Source organism: Tachyglossus aculeatus, chromosome 7 (assembly GCF_015852505.1).
Source record: "Tachyglossus aculeatus isolate mTacAcu1 chromosome 7, mTacAcu1.pri, whole genome shotgun sequence".
Classification (NCBI taxonomy): Eukaryota; Metazoa; Chordata; class Mammalia; order Monotremata; family Tachyglossidae; genus Tachyglossus; species Tachyglossus aculeatus.
In genome coordinates, this window is record NC_052072.1 from 41,728,519 (window position 1) to 41,744,859 (window position 16,341).

The window sequence follows — 16,341 nt, forward strand, 5'->3', positions numbered from 1 at the left end:
ATTATCTCTGTACAGAAACGCTCTGGGCATGTTACTCCCCTCCTCAAAAATCTCCAGTGGCTGCCTGTCAAACTATGCATCAAGCAAAAACTCCTCACTCTAGGCTTCAAGACTGTATATCACCTCAACCCCTCTGACCTCACCTCCCTTCTCTCCTTCTACAACCCAGCCCGCACCCTCTGCTCCTCTGCCACTAACCTCCTCACTGTGCCTTGTTCTCACCTGCCCCGCTGTTGACCCCCAGCCCACATACTTCCCCTGGCCTGGAATGCCCTCCCTCCACACATCCGCCAAGCTAGCTCTCTTTCTCCCTTCAAAGCCATACTGAGAGCTCACCTCCTCCAGGAGGCCTTCCCAGACAGAGCCCCCTTTTTCCTCTCCTCCTCCCCATCCCCCCTGCCCTACCTCCTTACCCTCCCCACAGCACTTGTATATATTTGTACAGATTACTCTATTTTACTTGTACATATTTACTATTCTATTTACTTTGTTAATGATGTTCATATAGCTTTAATCCTATTTGTTCTGATGATTTTGACATCTGTCCACATGTTTTGTTTTGTTGTCTGTCTCTCCTTTCTAGACTGTGAGCCCATTGTTGGGTAGGGACCATCTCTTTATGTTGCTGACTTGTACTTCCCAAGAGCTTAGTACAGTGCTCTGCACACAGTAAGCATTCAATAAATACGATTGAATGAATGAATGAATGACCTCATCTGTAAAGTTGGGATGAACACTGTGAGCCCCATGTGGGATAGGGACTGTGTCCAACCTGGTTACCTTGTATCTAACCCAGCACTTAGAATACTGCTTGGCACAAAGTAAGCAATTAACAAATACCATTATTATTAATTATTATTGTTCTGCATATACTAGGTAGTTCATAAATCTTATTAAGTATTAACTACCAGAGACTGAGGAAGAGGAGAAAGGAAGAGAAGCATTGTCGAGGGTAATACGTTATTTCCAGGTAAGCAAAACTAAAGTTTTATCCTGCAGCAGCAGAAAAGAGAAGAGGGGGTCCTGCTCCTCTTCCCAAATCCTTACGGGAGCGTTTGCTGGTTTTATTAGTACAGGGTTGGAAAATACCACTGGGACCATCCTGGATAAAGCAGGAAAAGCAGTTTGCCTAGAAGAGTGGAGCAGCGTTATAAGAGGATATTTTGCCAAGAAACCTGAGGTTGCTTGTCAAGGGTTTACAGGTTTCAGCTAACTATGCAGTGTTTACAGGTTCACTGCCCAGCTCATGCAATATCTCTTTACAAAATACAAGTATATCAGCAAATGCCAGTCGGGAAAATAATTTATTTCAATTGACAGTTTATTCTACAAACCAACAAGCCAATTCACATAGGTTTCAGAATAGATTTTGGCCTAAATTATTCAATTTGGAGATTCACCCTGATTGCAGTGAATAGATAACTGACAAATTTCCACTTTTTTTAGTAGAAGTAGTGATAGTCTTTATTGAGTGCAATGCTTAAATTCTAAAATGCAGGCCAGGGTGTCAGAGGACCTGGGTTCTAATCCCAGCTCCACCGCTTGTCTGCTGTGGACCTTGGGTAAGTAACTTCTCCATGCCTCAGTTCCCTCATCTGCGGAATAGGGATTCAATATTGTTCTCCCTCAGACTCTGAGCCCCATGATGGACCTGATTATCTTGTATCTACCCCAGCACTTAGTAAAGTTCTTGGCACATAGTAAGCACTTAAATACCACAATTATTATTATTATTTCAGTGCAATGCACTATACTAAGTGTGTAGGAAATATGGAACAACTGACTTGCTCCCTACTCACAAGGAGTTTACTCTCTAACAAGGAAGGCAAACAAATATTGACAAAGAGTAGTCAAAATAAATAATGATGCACAATTGAATAATCATTCTGAATGTACTTGAATAATTGCCCACTTTCTTGGATAACTGTTACAATACTAAAACAAGGGTGAGCTTATTACATGGATCCTATAAGAATTACACCTAGCAATAAAGGGGTGGGGAAAGGAGGGAGGGAGAAAAAGGGAACTTGAGACTGTCTCTTACTTCTGCTACACTAGTGCTAGATATAACAGCCAATCAATCAAAGTTAGTTGAGTGCTTACTTTGGGCAGTGCATTATACTAAGCACTTGGGAGAGTACACTACAACAGAGTTGGTATACGTGTTCTACAAAAAGTTTATAGTGTAATTAGGGAGACAGACATTAAAATAAATTATGAACATGTACATAAATCCAGTGGGGCTGAGGGTGTGATGACTATCAAGCCCTTAAAGAGAACAAATCCAAATGAATAGGCAATGCAGAAGAGCTAGAGAGTAGGGAGAAATGTGGGCTTAGTTGGGAAGGTCTATTAAAGGGGATGGGATAAGACTTTGAACTGAGATCTGCTTATATTGTATCTATCTCAGAACTTGGCACACAGCAAACATTGGACAAACAGCACAATTATTATTAGCAAGGCATAATAAGTAGGTTTTATTAGAGGATCAAAGCATGCAGAATGGGTTGAAGTGGGAGAAGAGTTAAATACTACATAGTGAGGGAAGAACTGATTGAGTGCCTTAAGACAGGAGTTTTGCTTGATAAGCACTGGAGAATTTTGAGGCAAGCAGAAGACATGCCCAAAACAATGTTGCTTTGTTGTGCCTCCACAGCAGCTGAATTTACAGCACAAAAACGTTTACATAGCAGCTCATGGCCAGAAAGACTGGAGCTGGAGGTATGGAGCCTGCCACCATTATTGCCAGCCATGAGTACGGCTAACTGTAAATAAGCAAAACTATGAACACCACCACCTCCACAAAAAACTGACCCTGTGAATGCAAGGCACTATGGTACGGACTTCTTCAACAGCTGGAATGAGAGCTATTTCTTCATTTGTTGGCAGATTCTCAATGCTTTGCAGGGCCTAGGCTGATCCTACTTAAGAATTAGACTAGCAACAGAATATGAGCATATTTTCTCTGATTTATTTTACAAAACATATTTTTTTCCCTCCTTTCCATCTCTCTGGGAGATATATGGACAGTACATCAAATATATAAAGGAGCTTAAAGCCCTTTTTCACAAGTGCAACAAGTATTACAAAACAGCATGGCTAGATACATGAAAAATGCCTTAATAAGGGTTTTACGGGGTAGTCAAGAAGCAAGCGCACAGACAAATAGAAAGCAACAGAGAAGATCAGTGCAAACTCTTATTCTGGGAAAGTGGTCATCTTTATAACCTCATGAACCTTCAACCTTATGAAGTCAATGAATGCCACTGATTAATATAGAAAGATCACAGGGCTCAAATTCCAGGTGTAGTGAAAATCCATTATTACAACATTTCGTCTGGTGGCTAAACGTCTAACACTCAAATGTTTTTAATTTTTAAAAAGTCAAATTATTTTTGCCAGAATACTCCAGTGCAAAAAAGCAAACTGTCTTTTAATACTGAATCCTGATCTTTCAACTCAGAGTTGGTCTTATTCAATATTTTAAGGCAGCTTTAATAGGTGGAAGATGTTAAACTACTTATAAAGGAAAAAAAGATGTCTTAAAATCATCTTAAGCAAATAGCAATCACAATTCTGAAATGCCATCTAAAGTACTCATTTCTTCCCTAACACGGTCATTGTGCTCTTCTAAGTAGCTTTCGATTCAATGAGGACAAATGGGTTAGGAAGTAGATGATTTGCCAGCATGATCGACATTTTGACGTTACTGTTACATCCACCACTAACCGAATGCTTTACAATCGACCCTCATGCATCTATTAAAGTTGCAAAAACACAAAGTTTGGCACAGATGAATTAGGTTGAGGAGGTGCTGGAAAGTCAGCAACACACTATGCTGTGACTGACGCCACACATGTGCTCACAACTGTTTCTTACGGTACTGTAATGGTAGTACCATCATTTATTGAGTAACCACTATGGGTGATGCACTTTAGACCATGGCAAAAGCAAAATGCATAACTGAAGTATTTCATGCTCCTAAGTGCTGAGAATGGGTATCTTGCAAATCCTGTAAACCCAAATCTTACTTGTGGAAAGAGTGTTCCCTAATACTTCCATCATGTTCTAGCAAAATTATGTGTTAGAAAACGTTACAGCAAAAATGACTGTAATTAGCAGGGATAAAAATGTACATCAGTGGCAGAATAGTGAGTTTCTCCCAAGTGGTCAAAAAGAAATAGCCAAAACTCAAGTTTGATATCACCCAGCAACACATCTTCCACGTACAATGAGAAGCTGCTTCGCCTGGTTGACAGGTCAGACTGAAGTATAGTTAGGTTGGCAAAAGTGAGCAGGCTGGGTTGTAGTAGGAGAATAGTGAGGTAAGATAGGAAAGGGCAAAGTGACTGAGTGATGTAAAGCAAATGAGAAGAAGTTTCTGTTTGATTTGCAAGTGGGCAACCATGGGAGGTTCTTGAGGAGTGGGGAAAACAGACTGCACAGTTTTTTGAGGCTAATGATCTGGGCAGCAGAGTGAAATACAGACTAGAGTGAGGAGAGAGAGGAGGCAAGGAGGTCAGCAAGGAGGTTGATGCAGCAGTCAAGAAGGGATAGGATAAGTGCCTGGATGAGCGCAGTAGTGGTTTGGATAGAAAGGAAAAGGTGGAGTGCAGTAATGTTCATTCATTCAGTCATATTTATTGAGTGCTTACTGTGTGCAGAGCACTGTACTAAGCACTTGGGAAGTACAAGTTGGGAACATATAGAGACTGTCCCTACCCAACAACAGGCTTGTGAAGGTAATAATAATAATTGCGGTATTTGTTAAGCACTTACTATGTGCCAAGCACTGTTCTAAACACTTAACAAATACCATAATTATTATTACAAGGTAATCAGGTTGTCCCACGTGGGCTCAGTCAATCCCCATTTTACAGATGAGGGAACTGAGGCACAGAGAAGTGAATTGACTCACTCAGGGTCACATAGCAGAGAAATGGCAGAGCCGATATTAGAACCTATGTCCTTTCATTCATTCATTCAATCGTATTTATTGAGCACTTACTATGTGCAGAGCACTGTACTAAGTGCTTGGGAAGTACAAGTTGGCAACCTATAGAGACGGTCCCTACCCAACAGTGGGCTCACAGTCTAGAAGACTGTGACTTTGACTCCCAAGCCCGTGCTCCTTCCACTACAATTTGGTGACCCTGAATATGTGGGTTGAATGAAAGAGACGAGTACAGAATAATGCCAAGGCTACAGGCTTGTGAGACAGGGAGGATGGCAGTGCTGTCTACAGTGATGGGAAAGTCATGGGAAGTCAAGGTTTGGTTGGGAAGAGGAGGAGTTGTGCTTTGGACATGTTTAGTTTGAGGTGTCAGAGGGACTTCCAAGTACAGATGTCTTGAACACAGGAGGAAATGTGAGGCTGCAGATGAGAGAGATCAGGACTGGATATGACCGCTGAAGCCACGGGAGCAAATGAGCTTCCCAAGGGAGTGGGTATAGATGGATACTAGAAGGGACCCAGAACTGAGTCTTGAGTGGCTCCCACAGTAAGAGACTTGGAGGTAGAGAAGAAGCCCACAAAATAAGCTGAAAATGAAAGGTCTGAGAGATAGGAGAAGAACCAGAAGAGGACAGTGTCAGTGAAGACAACGTTAGGTAATGTTTCCAGGAGAAGAGGATGGTAGACAGTGTCAAAGACAGCTGAAAGGTCAGAGGATTAGGTTGGAGTAAAGGCTGTTGGATTCGGCAAGAAGGAGGTTATTGGTGACCTATGAGAGGGCAGTTTTGGGAGTTAATAATAATGATAATAATGATAATAATAATAATAATAATAATAATGGCATTTGTTAAACACTTACTATGTGCGAAGCACTGTTCTAAGCACTGGGAGGATACAAGGTGATCAGGTTGTCCCACACGGGGCTCACAGTCAATCCCCATTTTACAGATGAGGTAACTGAGGCCCAGAGAAGTTACGTGGCTTGCCCAAGGTCACACAGCTGACAAGTGGCAGAGTCAGAATTCGAACACATGACCTCTGACTTTCAAGCCCGTGCTCTTTCCATTGAGCCATGCTGCTTCTCTGAAGGGGGGAAACCAGATTGGAGGGGTCAAGGAGGGAATTGGAGGCAGCAGGTATGGCCAAATCGCTATAGGATTTTGGAGAGGAATGGTAGAAGGGTGATGGAGCAATGAATGGAGGGAGCCATGGGGTCAAGGGAAGGTTTTTTTTTTTTAGGATAGGGGAGTCCTGAGCATGTTTGAAAGCTGGTGGGTGGGAGCGGGGGGAATATTCCATTAGAGGGTGAACAGTTGAAGAAGGCAGTCCAGGAGGGAAGAAGGTGGAGGGGAAGAGTTTTGATAAGGTGAGAAGAGATGGGGTTGGAGGCCCAGTTGTAGCGGGTAGATTTTGAGAGGAGGCAGGAGATCGCCTTGAGATAGTGCACAGTGTTAGGCATATAGTAAGTACTATGTTAACAAATATAATAGTTTCAATTTAGTATATTGTTCAACAGAGAGCCTAATTCTAACCAGCAATGACTTTTGAGCCAGCTTTTTTACTGCTGTTTACAAATTTACTCTATAAATACTTTTAGCAAATGGATTAACACTGGCACAAAGAATTGTATCCCTGTCAACTGAATAGAACAGTACGTATTTTCCACCTATGATTTAATTCGTTTAAAAATGGGAGTATTGCTTTGAAAGAAGTAACCTGGTTTTATTATTTAGGGCTTTTTTTAAATTCTCACCAAGTGAAGGATAGAAAATATTAAGTGATGCATCAGTTAATGGTAGCTTGTGGTAAGGGAGTTCATTTCCATAACTTCCTGTTGATGGATAGCATACAAATCCCATTCAAATTGATCCAGGACTTCAAGAAATAGATTGAGAAGGGATGGAGCTAGATGTGAAATGATGGGTTCTCCCTTCTAATTTACCAGGAAACTGAATAATTCATCTTAAACTAGTTAGCTGGGAAGGCTCATGGAAAAATTGGCTAATGCACTAATCTTTTATCTTTGACATTTCTAGATTCAAATCTCAAGGAAGGGTGCCAAAATTCACAACTAAGCTTTTATCATAAAATTCTAAGGAAAAACTCAGAAATAGAGCCAGAGTATTAATGTATTCCCAAGATTCCTAGAAAAAGCTCAGGAGAAGTCAATCCATAGTTTCTCCATTTCCTCTTGAATAGACTGACTGAGTTACTTAGGACAGCTTAGTATCATTAAAAAAAATCTACTTTCCTCTTCGGTAATAAAAACCTATCTCTTCATTTAATTGGATGCAAATCCAAATGGCTCATATCCAACATTCACTCAAATGAGAGGGAGTTATGGGAGCATTCAAGCCATGGCAAAAAGGGATACAGGAAACGAACACTCATTCAAATACAGGTCCCTTCTTGCATACGCTCTCTGGGTCATGCAAGATGAAACTCAATCACCACCAAATTCTTTGGCCCTAGTAGCAGTTACAATCCAGGAGTAAAATGTTAAGAGTCGATTCTATATGTGATAGCTTTACCTTTCGTTCCCCCTTTTAAAATGTAATTTTTCTTTGTGTAAATTACCAGAAATCATCCCAACAAATTTCCTAGGACAAAATGAAAGGAGGTGGGAGAGAAAATGATTACCGATGGACAGCTGGAAAAGGCATACTAAAATTTATAATCTTCCTGAGAATAAAAAGAGAGTTCTTTAGTCCTGTCTGCAAAGCAGTATCTCCACAACTATTAATCACAATGAGCTATGACAAAGAAATAAATGGAGGAAAAAAAATATTTGGCTTCCATTTGGATTTAAGCATTATGGGTGAGTATTTTCAGCTTTCTCTTTCTTTGGGGATAATTTAGTGCCCATAAAAGATGGTCCATTGCCCGCCCTGAATACTGGAGCCTTTTTCAATGTCAGAATAGGTGTAGAGGGGAAAAAAAAAAAGAGGAGAAAAAGAAAACAGGAGAGAGGAGGAGAATATAGCAAAAAGATATACAGACCACCTAGATGTACTATGAAAAAGCACTTCAGCTTTAGAGGACCCTAAGATCTAGGATAGAACTGATAAAGCATTTCCTCAGAGAGCCACACAGCTGGTGGAAGACACATGGAATCTTCTCAAGATGGCAGCTGCCTGGTGTGACATTCCAGGGATTCTCCACTCTAAATTCCAGCCAAAGTATCCCCCCAATGTCACTTAGGAGAGCCCAGACCCCTAATAAGTTCCACTGGGATCCTTCAGCCCTTCCCTTCCTCAATCTTACTTACTGAGTGCTTATGGTGTGTGGAGCACTGTACTAGTTGCTTGGAAGAATACAACAGAGTTGGTAGACACGTTTCCTGCCCCATGATGGACAGAACTGAGGCTCCCTACCTAGAAAACCTCACTCCTGAAAACCTTTACGACCGTCACCACCCCATCTCTCAAAGAAGAGATTCTCCGAACAGCAAAGGGGAATATTCTGAGGGTAACCAGCCATCCCTCTTCTTGCGGAAGGCTATTGGAAAATTGGGTAGAAAGAACTCCATCACTGACTTCTGGGAAAATCTGTCTTCCCGGATCTTTGGACTTCCCAAGATCATGAATGGGCTTTTTACTAGCCACCTTGAAAATCTTTTTAATGGGTTATTTGGGTAACAGATCAAACCTCCTTTCCCTTTCTCTAACTTTCCCTTCCTACTTTCCTGAAGACATCCAGGAACACACATGCTCCTGGCCCTTTTTATCTTCTCTTGGGGTGCCCCAGGTTCTAGTTCCACCCCTTCAGGGTCCTTCCCCTGGGTCTTTGGATATCAAGGTGGATCTCCCGCCCACCCTCCTCTCCTTTCTCACCCTCCCGAGTAGAAGTCTTGCTCCCTGGGATCCTAACCCTCCAGGACCATATCTCAAATCCCTCTTTATGCCCAGTGTCCTTCCAGGGCTGAGGCCCAACCATCTAGCCCCAAATATCAAGCCTAATTTTCTTCTCCTTTCCCAAAACTTCCCTATGATTAACTGCATTCTAGGTAAGGTGACCTAAGGCCAACTACCTAATTTGATCACCTTTCCCTAAGGAGACAATCTCTTCCTCTTCTAACAGCATCTTGGGCTTTTCCTCTTCCTGTCCTCGGTCAGCTAGTCTGAGTGTCTGCCACATTCTACTCTGACATGGTGGCTGCACAGCTTCTCTCCAAGAAGACCCAGCCAGTACTCTTTTCAGGGATGGCAGTTGTGAGACTAAGATGGCTCTGCCACCGCCCTTCTCAAAAATGAAGGTACTTGATCAAAGGGCAGCAGAAAAAAGCTCTTTGGCAAAAAGGCTGCACCTGACATCATTTCATTACACCATGTCTCCGTGAAGCAACAGCCCCACTTGGAATGTAGGGATGGATTGTTTAAATCCAGTCTCAAGGGGACCAAATGTTTGAGTTTGGTCCGCTTCATGTCAGCCGTTTTTTCACTGTTGTTTTCAAATCCACTGAAAAGTAAATGCCCAAGAAGAAAAAAAATAGTCTTTAGGTGATTTACAACTAATTCATATGCCAAGAATGGCTTAGGATCTGTCTCCATCTATATTAGATCCTCATATTCCTTTGAATGGGAAACCTCTTTTTTTCCTACTGATACAATGCACTGGGTCTTTCTCCCCTAAACTTTGTCATCCATCTCCATCCCTTTTCAAGTTATCAGCTTGAGCTGAATCAATCAATAGTATTTAGTGAGTGATTATTGTGTACAGGGGTTTGTACTACAAGCTTGGAAGAACATAATAGAGCTGGCAGCCATGACTGCTGCCTACAAGGAATGCACAGACTAGAGGGGGTAGCAAGGCCATTCAAACTGGCCTACGAGGTTTAAGAAAAGGTTTGCCTCAGGATACTATCAGTCTGTCTGCTGGCCGTCTCAGATCAGTCCCAGTGCACTGAAGAGAAAGTCCTTTGTAACCCCTTCATTTCTCTAATCACAGGACAACTAAAACAGGAAGAATACATGGTAGGGGGTTTCTTCTCATATCCACTTGACAGTGAACTGTCAATGCAGTTGTGATTCACCAGGTCCTCCATCTGGGTGAAACATACTGGGGTCTGCTCCAGGGCCTAGAGGAGGCTTGAAAAGTAGAGCAACAGATGAAAAAGAGCCTGAAGCACACATGTGATTAGGTTTTTCCTTTGCCACCACATCTGATTTCTTTTTTCCCCTTCACCCCCCTGGCTGTGTCTGGGAAAAAGACACAACCCTTGGATGAGAAAATGCTGTTCTTTTTAGAAATTTCAAGAAGAATGAACCCCACTCTCTGAACTGCATTGTCAATTTCTCTCACTGCAGCCGAAAACATAGAAACTGATGGTCTGTGCTCATGTTCCAGTAGTTAAATAGCCCCTAAGCTCACATTTTAAATGGATTTGTTTGCCTAGCTACATAAGCCTTGCAGGCAGCCGCTGCAGTCATTTTCTATAGGATAGACTAAAACCTGCAATCTGCGTGACAGGGACCACCAGGACACATTAGTCTTTTCAGCTCATATGCACAGGACTGTAAACGATGCCTTTGCTGCCTAAAATAATGTCCGCCACAGATTTCCCTCCTCCAAAATAATTTGCATGAGAGGTGATTAAAGCTGAGGCGGCTTGTGTCACGCTATCCACACCTGTCACCCTATAGTCAGCAGCATGCACTGAGAAATGTCTCAGACGACTTGAGGACAGAACACTAAGAAACAAGCCATTGAGAAACTACATTAGCAGGGTCACCTTTGAATACAAAGTGCCAGGAGGATACACTATTAGATGCTTCTTTGACACCCTAGACAATGTCCACCCATATGCACATACCACACACACACACACACACACACACATGCCCCCCCAAATATAGTTACCAGGCTAGTCACCTAAGAGAAGAGGGAGGTGAGAGGTGGTATACTACTAATCTCTGCTAAATTTCAAACAATAACTAACAAAAATAGAGGGATTGGTTAAGCACTACTGGATATCAAGGTCTGAGCTAATCATTGAGGTAGACACAAGGTAATCAGGTTAGAGAAGTTTCCTTGTCCCACGTGGGACAGACAATCATTTAGCTTTTACCTGCCTTGGGTCCCTCCCTAGAAAAGATAACTATTCTAAAACTCTCCGTCAAGGTTCCTGTGAGGAACAGCTGTCAGAAATTATAGTTTGACACTTAGCAAATAAATTGCATTGTCATAGCCTATCGGACTGTGATATACTCAACTCAATGTTGAAGCCAGCCCTTCATATTTTGTACTAAAAATGGGGATTTTAAATTTTGGTCTCTTGGTAGCCTTGGTCAATTGATATTAGGCAAAGTGAGAGGTTAATCCATTTGAGTCTCCTTCAGAATTAAACTGCATATAATTTTCCTTCACCCTCCAAAGACACCATGGTGACAATCTCATATATGTGCATGTGTGGCTGAAGAGGTTAACTCAGGTTCCACAGTCCCAACCACACCTTAAAAACAAAAAGACTGTCCTTTTTGCTGTGCGTTTCTGGTTTTACGATAATAATCTTTGGGTTTTAGAGGGTGCATTTCCCCACAAGAAATCCAAAACTTGTCTCCTTGGTTCCTCTTACTTTATGTTTGCATATTTTTCCCTTTCATCCCATTTCCTCCCCCCATACCCTCACTTTTTCAACCACCCTATACCCCACCTGCCTGGTATGCACCTGCAGGAGCGCGCTCACGTGCACACACACACACACACACACACGCGTGCAAGCACACACACACATACACACCTGGCTCTTTCAGGAGCATACTCAGTTGTATACTTTAATGTACTCAACCTAAATGTGTGTCCTAGGAGGCAAGCATAACAGATGAGCTCAGACCTCTATAGATGCAAGGTATCACATATGACTACCACTATGCTGCCTGCGTCATAGTCCTCTCTGCTTCCCCTATTCCTTCCAGAGATCCAATTAATTCATTTCCCAAAGGGTGCCCATCAATACTACACATAAACGCTTTAGCTGTCCAAGATAGGCTGGTGGTTATAAATGTTGCACACTAAATTAAGGTACACACTGTCTCCTGCATAGATAGTAACAAGTAGTTGTACATTCAACCAAAACAAAACTGAACTGACAGGAAAGAAAATGTGTAATGAAATGACCAGGAATAACCTGTATTTTCAATACATATAAACAAGGATTTATGTTTGTTCATGATCACTGCTGGTTGCTTTAGTGGTCAACACAGAAATGAATGAGAAGTGACATGTGTGACCCAAAGGGAGAAACAATACCAGGATTTAATATGCTCTTGGTGGAGGGATTATTCCACTTTTCCCTTCCTGAGTTGAAGCTTGAAGCTCCCTGCTGCCAGTACCTGATATTGTTCAAATGAGGAGTGTTTCAGAGTGGGTTTCTTCCACTTTACAAAATAAAAGCCAATCTAGAGCTGTGGGAGGTGTCTTTATCTTTATTCCATTTTAGGCACCAGATGAATCAGAGCCCACACTGGCACCCAGAAAACATTTTAACAATACTGTCTCTCTAAAGTCCTGCCTAATTTTAAAAGCACGATATCAAAATCATAATGGTTCTGCACAAAATCATAATGGTCCCACATCACTGAGAAATGCCAGATTATTTTTGAAATATATTTTCATACCAATAGTAATTGACCCACTTTTCTAGAAACCTCTCGATTTCTAGAACATATCCAAACAGATAACAGGAAAAGCCTCAAAATGACAAAACGTATGGCCTTTAATGAGGACCTTATGGTACAGCAAGAGAAACAAAGGTACTACCGTTTCCAGGGCCATGTGATAATCTTTGACTATAACAAACACTCATTACTATAACGTGTCTTTTTTTTAAAAACAATTGGGAAAAAATTTCACACTAAATGGAGATCTCACTTATGTCCAAGTTTGCTTGCATATCTTTAAACAAAAAGTGCATAAAGGCAGCTGGAGTGTCTGGTGGATCCAACACACAAGACATCATAGAAGTCTTGGCTCACAATGTGAAAGAAGGAAGGGGAGAGGAAGAGGACATTAATTGGGGTGAGGGGAGAAGGTTGTGGTGTGGGGGAAACATACAGACATATTTTCTGAGGTTTCTTTCCACTTCTCTGCAGTTTCTAATAAAGGGTAATGAACACTGAGCACCGACCCAGGTGGGTTGTTTCATTAAGAAGCAGCATGGTGTGGCGGCTAGATCTTGGGCCTGGGAGTCAGAAGGTCATGGATTTTAATCCTGCCTCCCCTACTTCTCTGCTGTGTGACCCTGGGCAAGTCACTTCACTTCTCTGGGCCTCAGTTCCCTTGTCTTTAAAATGGGTGTTGAGACTGTGAGTCCCATATGGGCCATGGGACTGTGTCCAATACGATTTGCTTTTATGCATAACAATAATAATAACAACGATGATGATGGTATTTGTTAAGTGCTACCTACAAGCCAAGCACTGTTCTAAGCACTAGGGTAGATTCAAGGTAATCAAGTTGTCTCATATGGGGCTCACAGTCTTAATCCCCATTTTACAGATGAAGTAACTGAGGCTCAGAGAAGTGAAGTGACTTGCCCAAAGTCACACAGCTGACAAGTGGCTGAGCCAGGATTAGAACCCATGACCTCTGACTCTCAAGCCAGGGCTCTTGCCACTGAGCCACGCTGCTTCTCGAGCGCTTACTGTGCGCAGAGCACTGTACTAAGCACTTGGGAAGTCCAAATCGGCAACTTATAGATACGGTCCCGACCCCACAACGGACTCACAGTCCAGAACAATCCAAACGCTTAGTCCGGTGCCCTGCACACAGCAAGCACTCAATAAATACGATTGAAAGAATGCCTGGCACAGAGTAAGCGCTTAGCAGATACCATAATGATGATTCATTCGATCGTATTTATTGAGCGCTTACTGTGTGCAGAGCACTGGACTAAGCGCTTTAGCACTGTACTAAGATAATGATGAAGGCTTGCCCCTCGGGCCGGATGGCCAAGGCCTGTTTCTTGTCCCAAGTCCGCGGGCATTGGGAGATCATCTTAATGTAGAAACGCTCTGGGCATGTTACTCCCCTCCTCAAAAATTTCCAGTGGCTGCCTGTCAACATATGAATCAAGCAAAAACTCCTCACTCTCGGCTTCAAGGCTCTCCATCACCTCGCCCCCTCCTACCTAACTTCCCCTCTCTCCTTCTCCAGCCCAGCCAGCAGCCTCCGCTCCTCTGTCACTTACCTCCTCACTGGGCCTCGTCCTCGCCTGTCCCGCTGTGGACCCCCGGCCCACGTCCTCCCCCTGTCCTGGAATGCCCTCCCTCCACACATCCGCCACGCTAGCTCTCTTCCTCCCTTCAAAGCCCTACTGAGAGCTCACCTCCTCCAAGAGGCCTTCCCAGACTGAGCCCCCTTCTTCCTCTCCTCCTCTCCATCGCGCCCCCCCGCCCTACGGCCTTCCCCTCCCCACAGCACTTGTATATATACATTTGTACAGATTTACTGCTCTATTTTACTTGTACATATTTACTATTCTATTTTGTTAATGATGTGGATGTAGCTATAAATCTATTTTTTCTGACGATTTTGACACCTGTCTACATGTTTTGTTTTGTATTCTGTCTCCCCCTTCTAGAGTGTGAGCCAGGTGTTGGGTAGGGATCGTCTCCATATGTTGCCGACTTGTACTTCCCAAGCGCTTAGTACGGTGCTCTGCCCACAGTAAGCGCTCAATAAATACGATTGAATGAATGAATGGGAGGACCCCGTCCAGAAGGCGGTCGGAGAGACTGCAGGCCTGCCCCAGCAGCACTCCCGGCCCCCGGCGATCGGGGCCCCCAGCCTGGAGCCCGCCCCGCAGCCCCGGCTTGTCTAATACGGCGCTCTCTGCAGACGGGAGGCGTTCAGTACATAGCCGGGGGTGGCGAGACCGGGACCCTCTCCCTGCGCCCCGTCCACGACCCCCGGGGGCACCTGCGCGAGGGCAGGACCGTCTCTAGCTGTTGCCCATTTGGACTCTCCCAAGCGCTTAGTCCAGTTCTCCGCACACAGTAAGCGCTCACTAAATACGACTGAATGAATGAATGAATTGTACTTCCCAAGCGCTCAGTCCAGTGCTCTGCACACAGTAAGCGCTCAATAAGTACGGCTGAATGAATGACCTAGACCAGAGCGGGGCTGCCGCCCACCCCTGGATCCTATTTACTGAGCGCTTACCATGCCCGCTGTGGGGTAGGGACCATCTCTATATGTTGCCGACTTGTCCTTCCCAAGCGCTTAGTACAGTGCTCTGCACACAGTAAGCGCTCAATAAGTACGACTGAATGAATGACCTAGACCAGAGCAGCGAGGGGCTGCCGCCCACCCCTGGATCCTATTTACTGAGCGCTTACCATGCCCGCTGGTGGGTAGGGACCGTCTCTATATGTTGCCGTCTTGTCCTTCCCAAGCGCTTAGTACAGTGCTCTGCACACAGTAAGCGCTCAATAAGTACGACTGAATGAATGACCTAGACCAGAGCAGGGCTGCCGCCCACCCCTGGATCCTATTTACTGAGCGCTTCCCATGCCCGCTGTGCGGTAGGGACCGTCTCTATATGTTGCCGACTTGTCCTTCCCAAGCGCTTAGTACAGTGCTCTGCAGACAGTAAGCGCTCAATAAATACGATTGAATGAATGACCTAGAGCAGAACAGAGCGGGGCTGCCGCCCACCCCTGGATCCTATTTACTGAGCGCTTACCATGCCCGCTGTGGGGTAGGGACCGTCTGTCTATGTTGCCGACTTGTCCTTCCCAAGCGCTTAGTCCAGTGCTCTGCACACAGTAAGCGCTCAATAAATACGATTGAATGAATGAATGAATGTGCAGAGCACTGAACTGAGCGCTTGTCCCGCCCGCCCGCCCGCCTCCCTCCCTCCGTCCCGGAGACACTGACCTTTCGGTGTCGGGGAAGGGGCGTCTCCCCCGGAGTCCCGGGGTCTCCCGCTCGGGTTGCGGGTCGGTGCGGACGCCTCGGCGGTGGCGTCCAGCCCACGGTCCCGCTTACTTTGGGCCGCACTTTCTTTTTCTGCTTGGGGCCCCGCCCCGGAGCCGCCGGATTGGCCCGGCCCGGACTTACCCTTCCTGCCCGGGCCCGCTCCTCCCCCTGCCCGATCCTGCCCGCCCCTGCCCCGGTCCTGCCCCTGCCCCTTCCCCTTCCCCTGCCCGTTGTCCTGCCCCTGCCCGTTGTCCTGCCCCAGCCCCTTTCCCTGCCCCTTGTTCTGCCCCTGCCCCTTTCCCTGACCCGATCCTGCTCCTCCCCCTGCCCTTGCCCCTGCTCCTGCCCCTTTCCCTGCCCCGATCCTGCTCCTCCCCCTGCCCCTTCCCCTGCCCCGGTTCTGCCCCTGCCCGTTTCCCTGTCCCTTTCCCTGTCCCTTGTCCTGCCCCTGCCCCTTGTCCTGCCCC

At 44.7% G+C, this 16,341-nt stretch overlaps 1 protein-coding gene across 2 annotated transcripts in view; it reads right to left on the bottom strand.

Moving 5' to 3' along the window:
• LOC119930633 (interleukin 1 receptor accessory protein) overlaps nucleotides 1–15,920 on the bottom strand; it is a 138,667-nt gene extending 122,747 nt beyond the window's left edge. For both annotated transcript variants that reach the window (XM_038749171.1, XM_038749172.1), the window contains exon 1: nucleotides 15,833–15,920. The gene's annotated coding sequence lies outside the window, so the exon portion shown is untranslated. The remainder of the gene's footprint in view (nucleotides 1–15,832) is intronic.
• Nucleotides 15,921–16,341: the final 421 nt, after the last annotated feature.